Genomic DNA, 8,844 nt, shown 5'->3' on the forward strand with positions numbered 1-8,844 from the left:
TCTTAAGGAGCATTCAACAGGGCCGATCAATTTATTGTGTTATATCATGGGACGTTTCATAAGTAACGTTGCATTATATATGTAACTTTGAAACGTGTCAATTTTATCGTATTTTTTTAATGAATATTGTATACTATCCATCACTTTTTGAAACTACGTTCGTTAATATTAATCACTTCTGTATTAATGCTACTTGTAACTTTCCTAATTTTGATTGTAGTCCTAAAACCAAATAAAAATCCAAGTGACGTACTGAAGTTTAAAACTGTTTTGTTATAAGAAACGAAGAATGCAACTTACTGTGTTCTTGTAATCTCTGATTATTTTATCGAATATTGAGATAGAATAACGATTAGCGAAATTATTTTATCTTCTATGATATATATAAAACCGAGAATTTTTATATCGAAGTATTTATATCATTATATCAATGTATTTAAAGCATTTCTTGTCGTAAATTTCAAAGTTTAATCTTGATTTCGGATCATGTTCGACTTTTTATTAACAGATAAAGAATGAGTGGATACACGAAATACGAGTGTAAAGCTTGAAACGAGCGCAAATATTGAAATATATTTTTCGCAGAAATTTTTTCCACGATGTATTTTTGCACTTCGTATTAAACAAACAATATTTCAATTAATTTCCGTTTCATAAATGGGAAAACTTTCTTGATATGTTAAACGGCTGCAAATCTGTATCTCAGAGAAATATCGTTTTTATTTCTTTCAAGAGTGCGCTCTATAACTACCGAGAATTTCGAATACGTATTTTCTTTTGAATTTCTATTCCTTTGTACTCAATAAATATTATTTAACGTTACTGTCAATGGAATGTAATCTACGATATGACATTTATATTTTTCTTATTCGATAGAAAAATCTCGCTCGAACTACGCTTTTTGTAATTTAAAAGTTTGCATATTGCCGATTTTCGTTTGCTTTAAGATAAGTTACCTGCATTATTATCGATATGATTCATACACATATAAACGTGTGCGTCGGGGAATGTATAAACAGATGCATCGTATGCAGATAGAGGACGTTTTTCCCTTTCGCGTTTTGTATGCACGTGCAACAGAAAAAATGCAGTGTCGAACATGGCAAATGGTTCATTGTTCTCGCAAAGAGACAATAACGTGTGGGTCTTTCGGATCTCGTAGCTGACGAAATTCGTCGTTTAACAATGGAGTGGAAAAATTGAAAAACACTCGCGCCCAGGGACATGATTAACGTTAATCTCCTTCTTTTTCGGAAGCATTCTCCTTCTACTTCGCATAATTGATACGAGTATTTGTTAAGCGTGGCTGCTTAATCATACGTTCGAGATACAATATCTTAAATAAATTTACTTCCACGTTCTTTATTTACGATAAAAAATTTGCAAATATACTTGGGATTATTTCATTACTATTTACATTAGGTTTAATATTATTTATGTTGTACTAAGTTGATTCCTTATTATCCTATCAATAGAATTCCAAAGAAAAAATAAAGTTGGGGTTGAGTTTCTAACAAATACAAAGCTTTCCATACACTGCTTAACGGTAATTTAATAATTATTCTCTAGAAGAGCGCTCACACATCGAATTGTCATTGAATCGATAAAGACTGTATGCGGGTAACGAACAAATTGATCGATGACAAACCAAGTTAATCGGCCTGTTAATTGCAGCGCGTGGACCAATGGTATTCTCTCCACTAGATATATAAATTCGTTACCAGTATGTATTTGTATTTGATGAACTTCGTCAAAGATTAATTGCATGCGCGTGTATCGACACATGAATCGACAAAATGATGTGTACATACTTTGGAATAATTCGGTTGTAAATTTACGATATCTCAATCGATGAAACAGTCGTATGGTACAATCACATACAACTATTTTCAAAAAATCAAATAATAAACAATACGTATATAACAGAAGACGATACCTATAAAATTTGCGATCAATTAAATGATGTTATCATAAATTTTCAAGCCTTAATGATAATACGTTTCAATGCTTGAAAGCAGATTTTACAAATTCTTCTCTTAACTCTTTCGAAATAGCTTTCACAGAGGCTATCGCTTGTATAATTTTTCCTGCCATTTACTAAAACTAAAAGATTTATTGAAATATATAATCCTATTAAAAATATAATTCTTCCGAATTACGTATTTCCTTTCTTTTACAAATCTGAATGTATATATATTATAGTCTACACTATCATATCGTTGCTTCCAATACAATTACAATATGTTGTCCATTGTTTGAAAAAAGAGGGGACTGCGTGTGCGAGTATTAAAGTTTAATTTTACCCAAGTTTCTTCAAATCTCCTTTATAGCGTCTTTTCTCACAATCTTTCGTAATCAATGAAAACGATCAATATCAAATAATAATCATCTTATCCATAAAGCAACGACTCAATTTTACATAACAGCAAAAGCAAAGCGAATAAAACAGTTGATAGTACTAGATGTAGTGCTGCAAGGTTCAGTGACCTATCCGACAAACAAATGATGCTGATAGCGTAATGTCAAGACTACTATCACTTCGAAAGTCGTAAAAAGTGAGATGTCAATTGCCGCTGAACAAGAGGCGCAATAAACGAACGACACGAAGGTACCTTGGCGAAAGTGCAAGGTTAAATCGAATAAGATCGTCCCGCTGCACCAAATACTAGACGCAATTACGCGTCGCTTGTACGACACGCTTTCTTTACTGCAAAGATGTCAGTGCCACGTACCGTAACGAAGGCCGTTTGTCAACGAGGAATACTCGCGCAATTTACAAACTGTTTGTGATGTAATCCCTCGAATGTTGTTCAGATCTTAATCAATGACAAGAAATTGTACGTAATTTGATGATAAGTTCTTATGGAACTTTTTAACAGGTTATACAGTGATTTTCTATTCTATCATATATTATATGAAATATATCATTATTCGAAAGGTCGTATCATTTAAAAAAAGTTAAGGTGTCGATTATCATTTTTCCACATTTTGATGAAATAAATTTGCATAATGTGTAATGTCATTGTTATTGTCCACTGATTTGACATTTTAATATTTTTACATGTTTTAGATTACATATTCTATGTGTTTATTTATTTTATTATATACATCACATGGAAATACATAGAATATTTTAATCATGAAAGGTTTCATGAACTATACGTAGGAGGGACATAAAAAAAAGCTAGCTCAATCTGGTTGATTGATTTTAATGCCACCAAGATAGTTTGGAGATTGGGCAATTTGTATAATTCGAAGATATCTTCTAAAAATATACGAAAGATCTATAAAACTTCGTAAACAATCGAAAGTTTAATATCGTAATAGGTGACACCTTCGAAATATTTCATATACTGCAAAAATATATATTTACTGCTACAAGTAAATAAAAAGACAGTCTTAGCAACGTGTAATTAATTAATTACTAAATATATGGTCTATCTATATCAATTATCTAAAATGAGTCAAATCAGATAATACAAAATACCTTCACACGCAATGCAGCTTGAATCCAGCAAAATTCTTTTTAAATCTCCTCTTCCAACACACACCTCGGTGTTTATTAATGTCAAGCGTAGTCTGTATACAATCACAACGCGAATTAGATATTAACACGCGACACACGACTGTTATCCACAATTTAGTAAACTCAACCTTGAAAAAGATGGTTCAGCTAAATTCTTCTAATAAGGAAGTCGTGTGTATGTAAAAAAAAAACACGTTCGTCTTGTCATTCGACAACGAATGACAGTCACGCGGTCTGTTCTTGAAAAAAAAGGGACGAAGAGAAGCAGAAGGTAAACACACGCGTTGTTACGGAATCGACGATCGACTGTTGACAGTCGCAAAGTCGAGTCACATAAAAAACGATCGACTGGTTGGTCCCCGTGGAATGGTCGCGTCAATTTTTCAGCGATAAGAGAAAAGACACGGACCTGCGGTCACAATGGAAAGTCACGAGGGCCACGAGGCACAGAGTCAGTCACGGCTCGGCAGTCGGCGTACACTGCAAGCCGAACGTCGCCGCCACGCGACTCCCAACTCGAAAGCAGAGCCGCGCAAGATGGTCGACGCTGAACCAACTCTTTCATTGGCTGTTCGCGGCGCTCAGGTATACGCGCGCCTGTTATCGTGTAGCAGAACGCGTTGTACCGTACTCGAAACCTACTGATAACAAATCGTGCGACTATTTTGCATTCAAATCTCAAACAAATGGAAATTCGTTCGATAGAATTGTTCAAGGATTCTTAGCGTTTTGTACAGTGGCTCGTAAAAATTCGTAGAAATCTTTTATTGATATATTACGTGTGATTTTTAATTTTCTAAAGCATTTATTTTCTTCGATATATATATCTTTATTTTTGTAGATCATTTTATACGTTATAATGCTATTTTTAAATTGATTTAATTTTTTGAATTTTACGCACCAAACATTTGTTCTTTTTTTTTAGAACTCGGTGAAGTATGGGATCGTTAAAAACCGGAAATTTCATATGTTACGACTTATAAATGTAGAAGTATTGTTTGTTAAATTTATTTTAGAACTTGCTATTGTTTATATCATCTCTTTATGACAAACGAAGTCGCAGCAGTTTTTTGAAACCGGTTTTTCGAAAATCGATCGTTAATCATGTACCTGAGGGATTAAATTAAAAGGTGGAACTAATTAATTTGGATTTTGAGAAACCCGTATATGTATAATGATTCAACTTAAATTTGGTATTTTTGCAATTCAAAAGTCGATGAACGTTGGATGAATTCAAACGCAAGACACGTGCGATTGTAGCCAGTGATATAATACAAATAGATCATTGTTCTAATAAAGAATCGTATCGCAGTCTTACTTGACTTGAATAATTTAGATCTAAGATACGAATAATTGCTATCAATGATACGATAAAAACATCATTCATTTCCTAAGAATGAGTCATATAGCATAGAATCTATAAGAAATTGTATCTGCACTAAGGAATTCTTACCGAGCTTTCATAATGTAAGTGAGGTATTGTTCGGACAAATACGAGTGGTACTGTAATTATGATGACGCTCTATACGCAGTTGAGAAAATAAAAGATTTTTAGAAGAACCGACCTTTTTGTCAGATTTTAGAATTTAATTTTTACATTGTAACATTTTACCATCTGATTGACAAGGTTGTTATTCAACCAGATACAGATGTTCTACTTTGACGTGCTGCTTTCCAAACAGGGGGGAAAACTGGATTCTATAATTAAATTCCTGTCCGCCTTTCAATCAAGTTATATTTTTGTTCCAAAAAATGAAAGTCAGTTCCTCTGACATCAGAGAACACGAGATATAATTACAAACTTCAAAAATTTTTTAATCCTATTCTTCCCCCGCAATGAAGAATGTAATATGCGTAAACGTTCGCGTAACATTAAAAATCTATAATTGGGAAATCGCAGGAAAAAATGGAAAATACTCGAATAAATGTCTAATAATCTTTCGATGTAATAAGAATAGATACATCGTTAATATCACATTTATCTTAATTGCCCTCCTACATCGACTAAAACATTCATAATTAAAATCCAATTAGTCTTCGAATCGAAGCCAATCGGCGGCAGAGTGAAAATTACATTTTCATTTGGAAAGGGGAGCAATTAACGATCTCGCGAATAGAGTTATCCCTAGATTAGTCGACCCTGCAAGGAATGCAACTAACTGCAAATTTCCGGTGGGCTACATTCTAGGTAAAATGAACGTACATATGTATGTACGAGCGAATAACATTTTATCAGACCTTCGTTTTCCAATTCCCTATCGTTACCTTCGTTTAACGCCTCTACCGAGGATCCTATCGCACACATAAGCCTCCACAAGGTCATTGCATGCCTCCCTTTCCCTTCCGCAGCATTGTGGTGCTATATGCGTGATTATGCAAATTCTCTTAACCGGACGAGCAAACAAGGAAACGCTTAGGTACACGCGTCTTCGATACTATAGTAAAATTTTGGATTTCCACATTGGCCTTTTGCATTGATGAAATATTTGACTGGATGTTGTATGAATTAAAAATTTAATCTTCTTCTACGATTTTGAATATTCGTACTTTTAATGAAGATATCGCGAACTCGAGTAATTACAAATTGATAGCAAAAATTGGCGTTAAGTTAACACAAAATGTTACTTGCAATCTTTCCAGCCAATTTACATCACCGAATTCTAGCTACCTACGTACATACTTAAATTTTACGCATACTTCCAGACAATTCTCATAACTATTACAATATGTCTACCCTGCAGAGCGCTAAATATAACAATTTAACAATTACCGAATTGCATAAAGAATAGCATTAGATAGTGAGAAACTACGAAAATGTTAGTTGCCACGTCTTTCAAGGATACGAATAATTTTTCTCTCCTAATGGTGAGGAAATTTTGCATTCGTTAGCGGTCGTTTTCTACCAGAGTTATGCGAGGATCATTAAACAAATTGCAAAAAGACCAACGATCCAGGATACGCGAGTTTACGAACGGCAGTGCGTGCGTGCCGCACACCGTGATTTGTAAATACAAGCACATCCTGCGCTCATGCTATCGTTCTACGTGCGTTCACATTTCGCGCTTACTACCCGTGTTCGAACGGACTTAACCAGGAGGCTGTAAATATATCAGCTGTTATCGTTAAACGTCCCCGAGAAGTAAGTTTCGTGTGTATTTGTTACAAGCCAAATCACCTTCATATCGGCTGATGAAAATTTACATTGTACGGTGGCGTGAATTGATGAAAGGGACGAATCTACATAATTAGTTACGATTTCTGATACATTGCATTAGATATGCAAATTTGATCAATGATCCGTTCTTAGCTAATTGAACTGTCATTAAATTTCTTGTTTGCGTCAGAACCCGACTGCGATCTTGTATTTTATTCCTATCACGAATGGCAGTTGCGTTAACCGTTCTAAAATTTTCCTTCCAAGGTTTTCAAGGTTTTCACATACGTTGATAATCCCCTTGGCGTTCTTATATATAAATATTATGCTGATAAGAGAAATATAATTTTATGTTACACATAGATATTCCTGATGCCAAACGTCAACGAAAGTATAAGCTGCTCGTTACGTGTGCTCATGAATTTAACTTGTAGAGAGCAATTGCCATTTTCAACGCGTCTCGAGAATTGGCAAGCTCGATCTTCGCTTCGTTATTCAAGGAAAGAAGGTCTGGGGAGCATCGATACCTAACCACAAAAAAGGTATCGACATAACGAAGGAGTTGACCACGAGATTGTGGTACATGGACGGATGACCCATGATCAGACAATGGATGCATTGCATTTACGTATTTACTGGTACGATGTTCGAGAAGTGAATAATACGATAATAGAACCAATTTCAATGGACGAATATAGATAAAAGGTTACGAATTATTTTGGGAAAACCCATTTTGAATAAAAAATTGATAAAAAATGAATAAAATATTATCTATACAGACTGATAATAATGATTTATAACCATATTGGCAACACGAAAATTATTTCTTATATCGATAAAAAATGGAAGAGAGAAGGAAAATATTTTTAACTTTTTTCTTTTCGAAACGAAACTTTTTGTTTCAAAAGTAAGAAATGTTTGGAGTGGGAACGAGTAATAAATGTTAGAAATCACATGACTGACATTTTTGTGTTTAAATAGTGGAAATATGGAAATACCGATGAAATGATAGTCACATCCCATTAAATCACATCGTTGCTGACATTTTATTTGTGACAATCTGCTAGCACCAACGTGATACATAAGCGCGAATGAATGACATTCCATTGAATCGAGCTGCACACGCCTAAATACAGGGTTAAGTTCTAATCTAGCACGCAACCGGAAACACGAGTGCTTTGCCAAACAATGCTTTCGAAAAAAAAAGAACATAACAATGGAAAACAATAACGACAGACGGTGCGTGCAATATACATTCACGCAAGGGAAGCTTTGGTCAGTATTTCCCTGCTGTTGTTCTCATTGTGTCAATTTCCTAGATACATCTTTCGGAGAATTTAATTTTTGTATGAATATTTCAGCTCGTCTTCAAATCCTTTCATCTCGTATAAAAATATGAAATTCGAATCTCAAGTGGAGGAGAAAGTTTTATATCGTTCTAAGAATAGCTAGCTGATGAAATTTACATTTAAATTTAATTAAAAGAATACTAAATTTAATTATAATTTAAAGGAGTACTAAATTTAGTCATTCGGTATAATATACCTAAAAGATTGTAAAATAAAGATTATAATTCGATAAGACAATTTCGTAGAAATATATACTTAACAAATATTAAAATAGATAAGTTAAAAGATAAATTGATATATTTTCAATCACAAGATAGCCATCTATATACCAAGACACGACTTAGCGCTTTCGATCAGAAAATATTTTTAATTAAAATAATCTGAATCGCTCGAATTATAGATGGAATTTGCCCACCTAATTTACTAATTTTTCTTTATGCTGTTGTTATAACAAGATAAAGAAACACGTGTTCACTTTCAAGTCACATCAGTAATCGCGGGTATACATACAAACACATATTTTCTGTAATTTACTCGCCACCGTTGAGGAAACGCATTTCTTTTATGCGATCCAGCAACAAAGGCCGTTCCATACAAAGGTATGCACGCGACGTGAAAGCACCGTGAAAACGGATTGAACGTTTCGCGGTGTTACATGTGCGTTAAGCTTTATACGCCGCGCATATATATATATATATACTCAAAGGAAAATTAATCCGTGTTCTTTCTTCGGTGGCAAGCAAGATTGCAACTTTCTTCCTTTTTCTCTTTTTCTTCCCCATGCTCGTGAAATTCGACGCGACTTTGAATATTAA

At 34.1% G+C, this 8,844-nt stretch overlaps 1 protein-coding gene across 3 annotated transcripts in view; it reads right to left on the bottom strand.

Annotated features, from left to right (window-relative positions):
• LOC132909865 (uncharacterized) overlaps positions 1–8,844 on the bottom strand; it is a 133,898-nt gene that overhangs the window by 122,175 nt on the left and 2,879 nt on the right. For 2 of the 3 annotated variants that reach the window (XM_060965010.1, XM_060965008.1), the window contains exon 1: positions 3,488–4,045. The exons of the other annotated variant lie outside the window; for it this stretch is intronic. The gene's annotated coding sequence lies outside the window, so the exon portion shown is untranslated. Of the gene's footprint in view, positions 1–3,487; positions 4,046–8,844 lie in introns of those variants that run through there. 3 annotated transcript variants of the gene reach the window in all.

The sequence above is a fragment of the Bombus pascuorum genome, chromosome 8, assembly GCF_905332965.1.
Source record: "Bombus pascuorum chromosome 8, iyBomPasc1.1, whole genome shotgun sequence".
NCBI lineage: Eukaryota > Metazoa > Arthropoda > Insecta > Hymenoptera > Apidae > Bombus > Bombus pascuorum.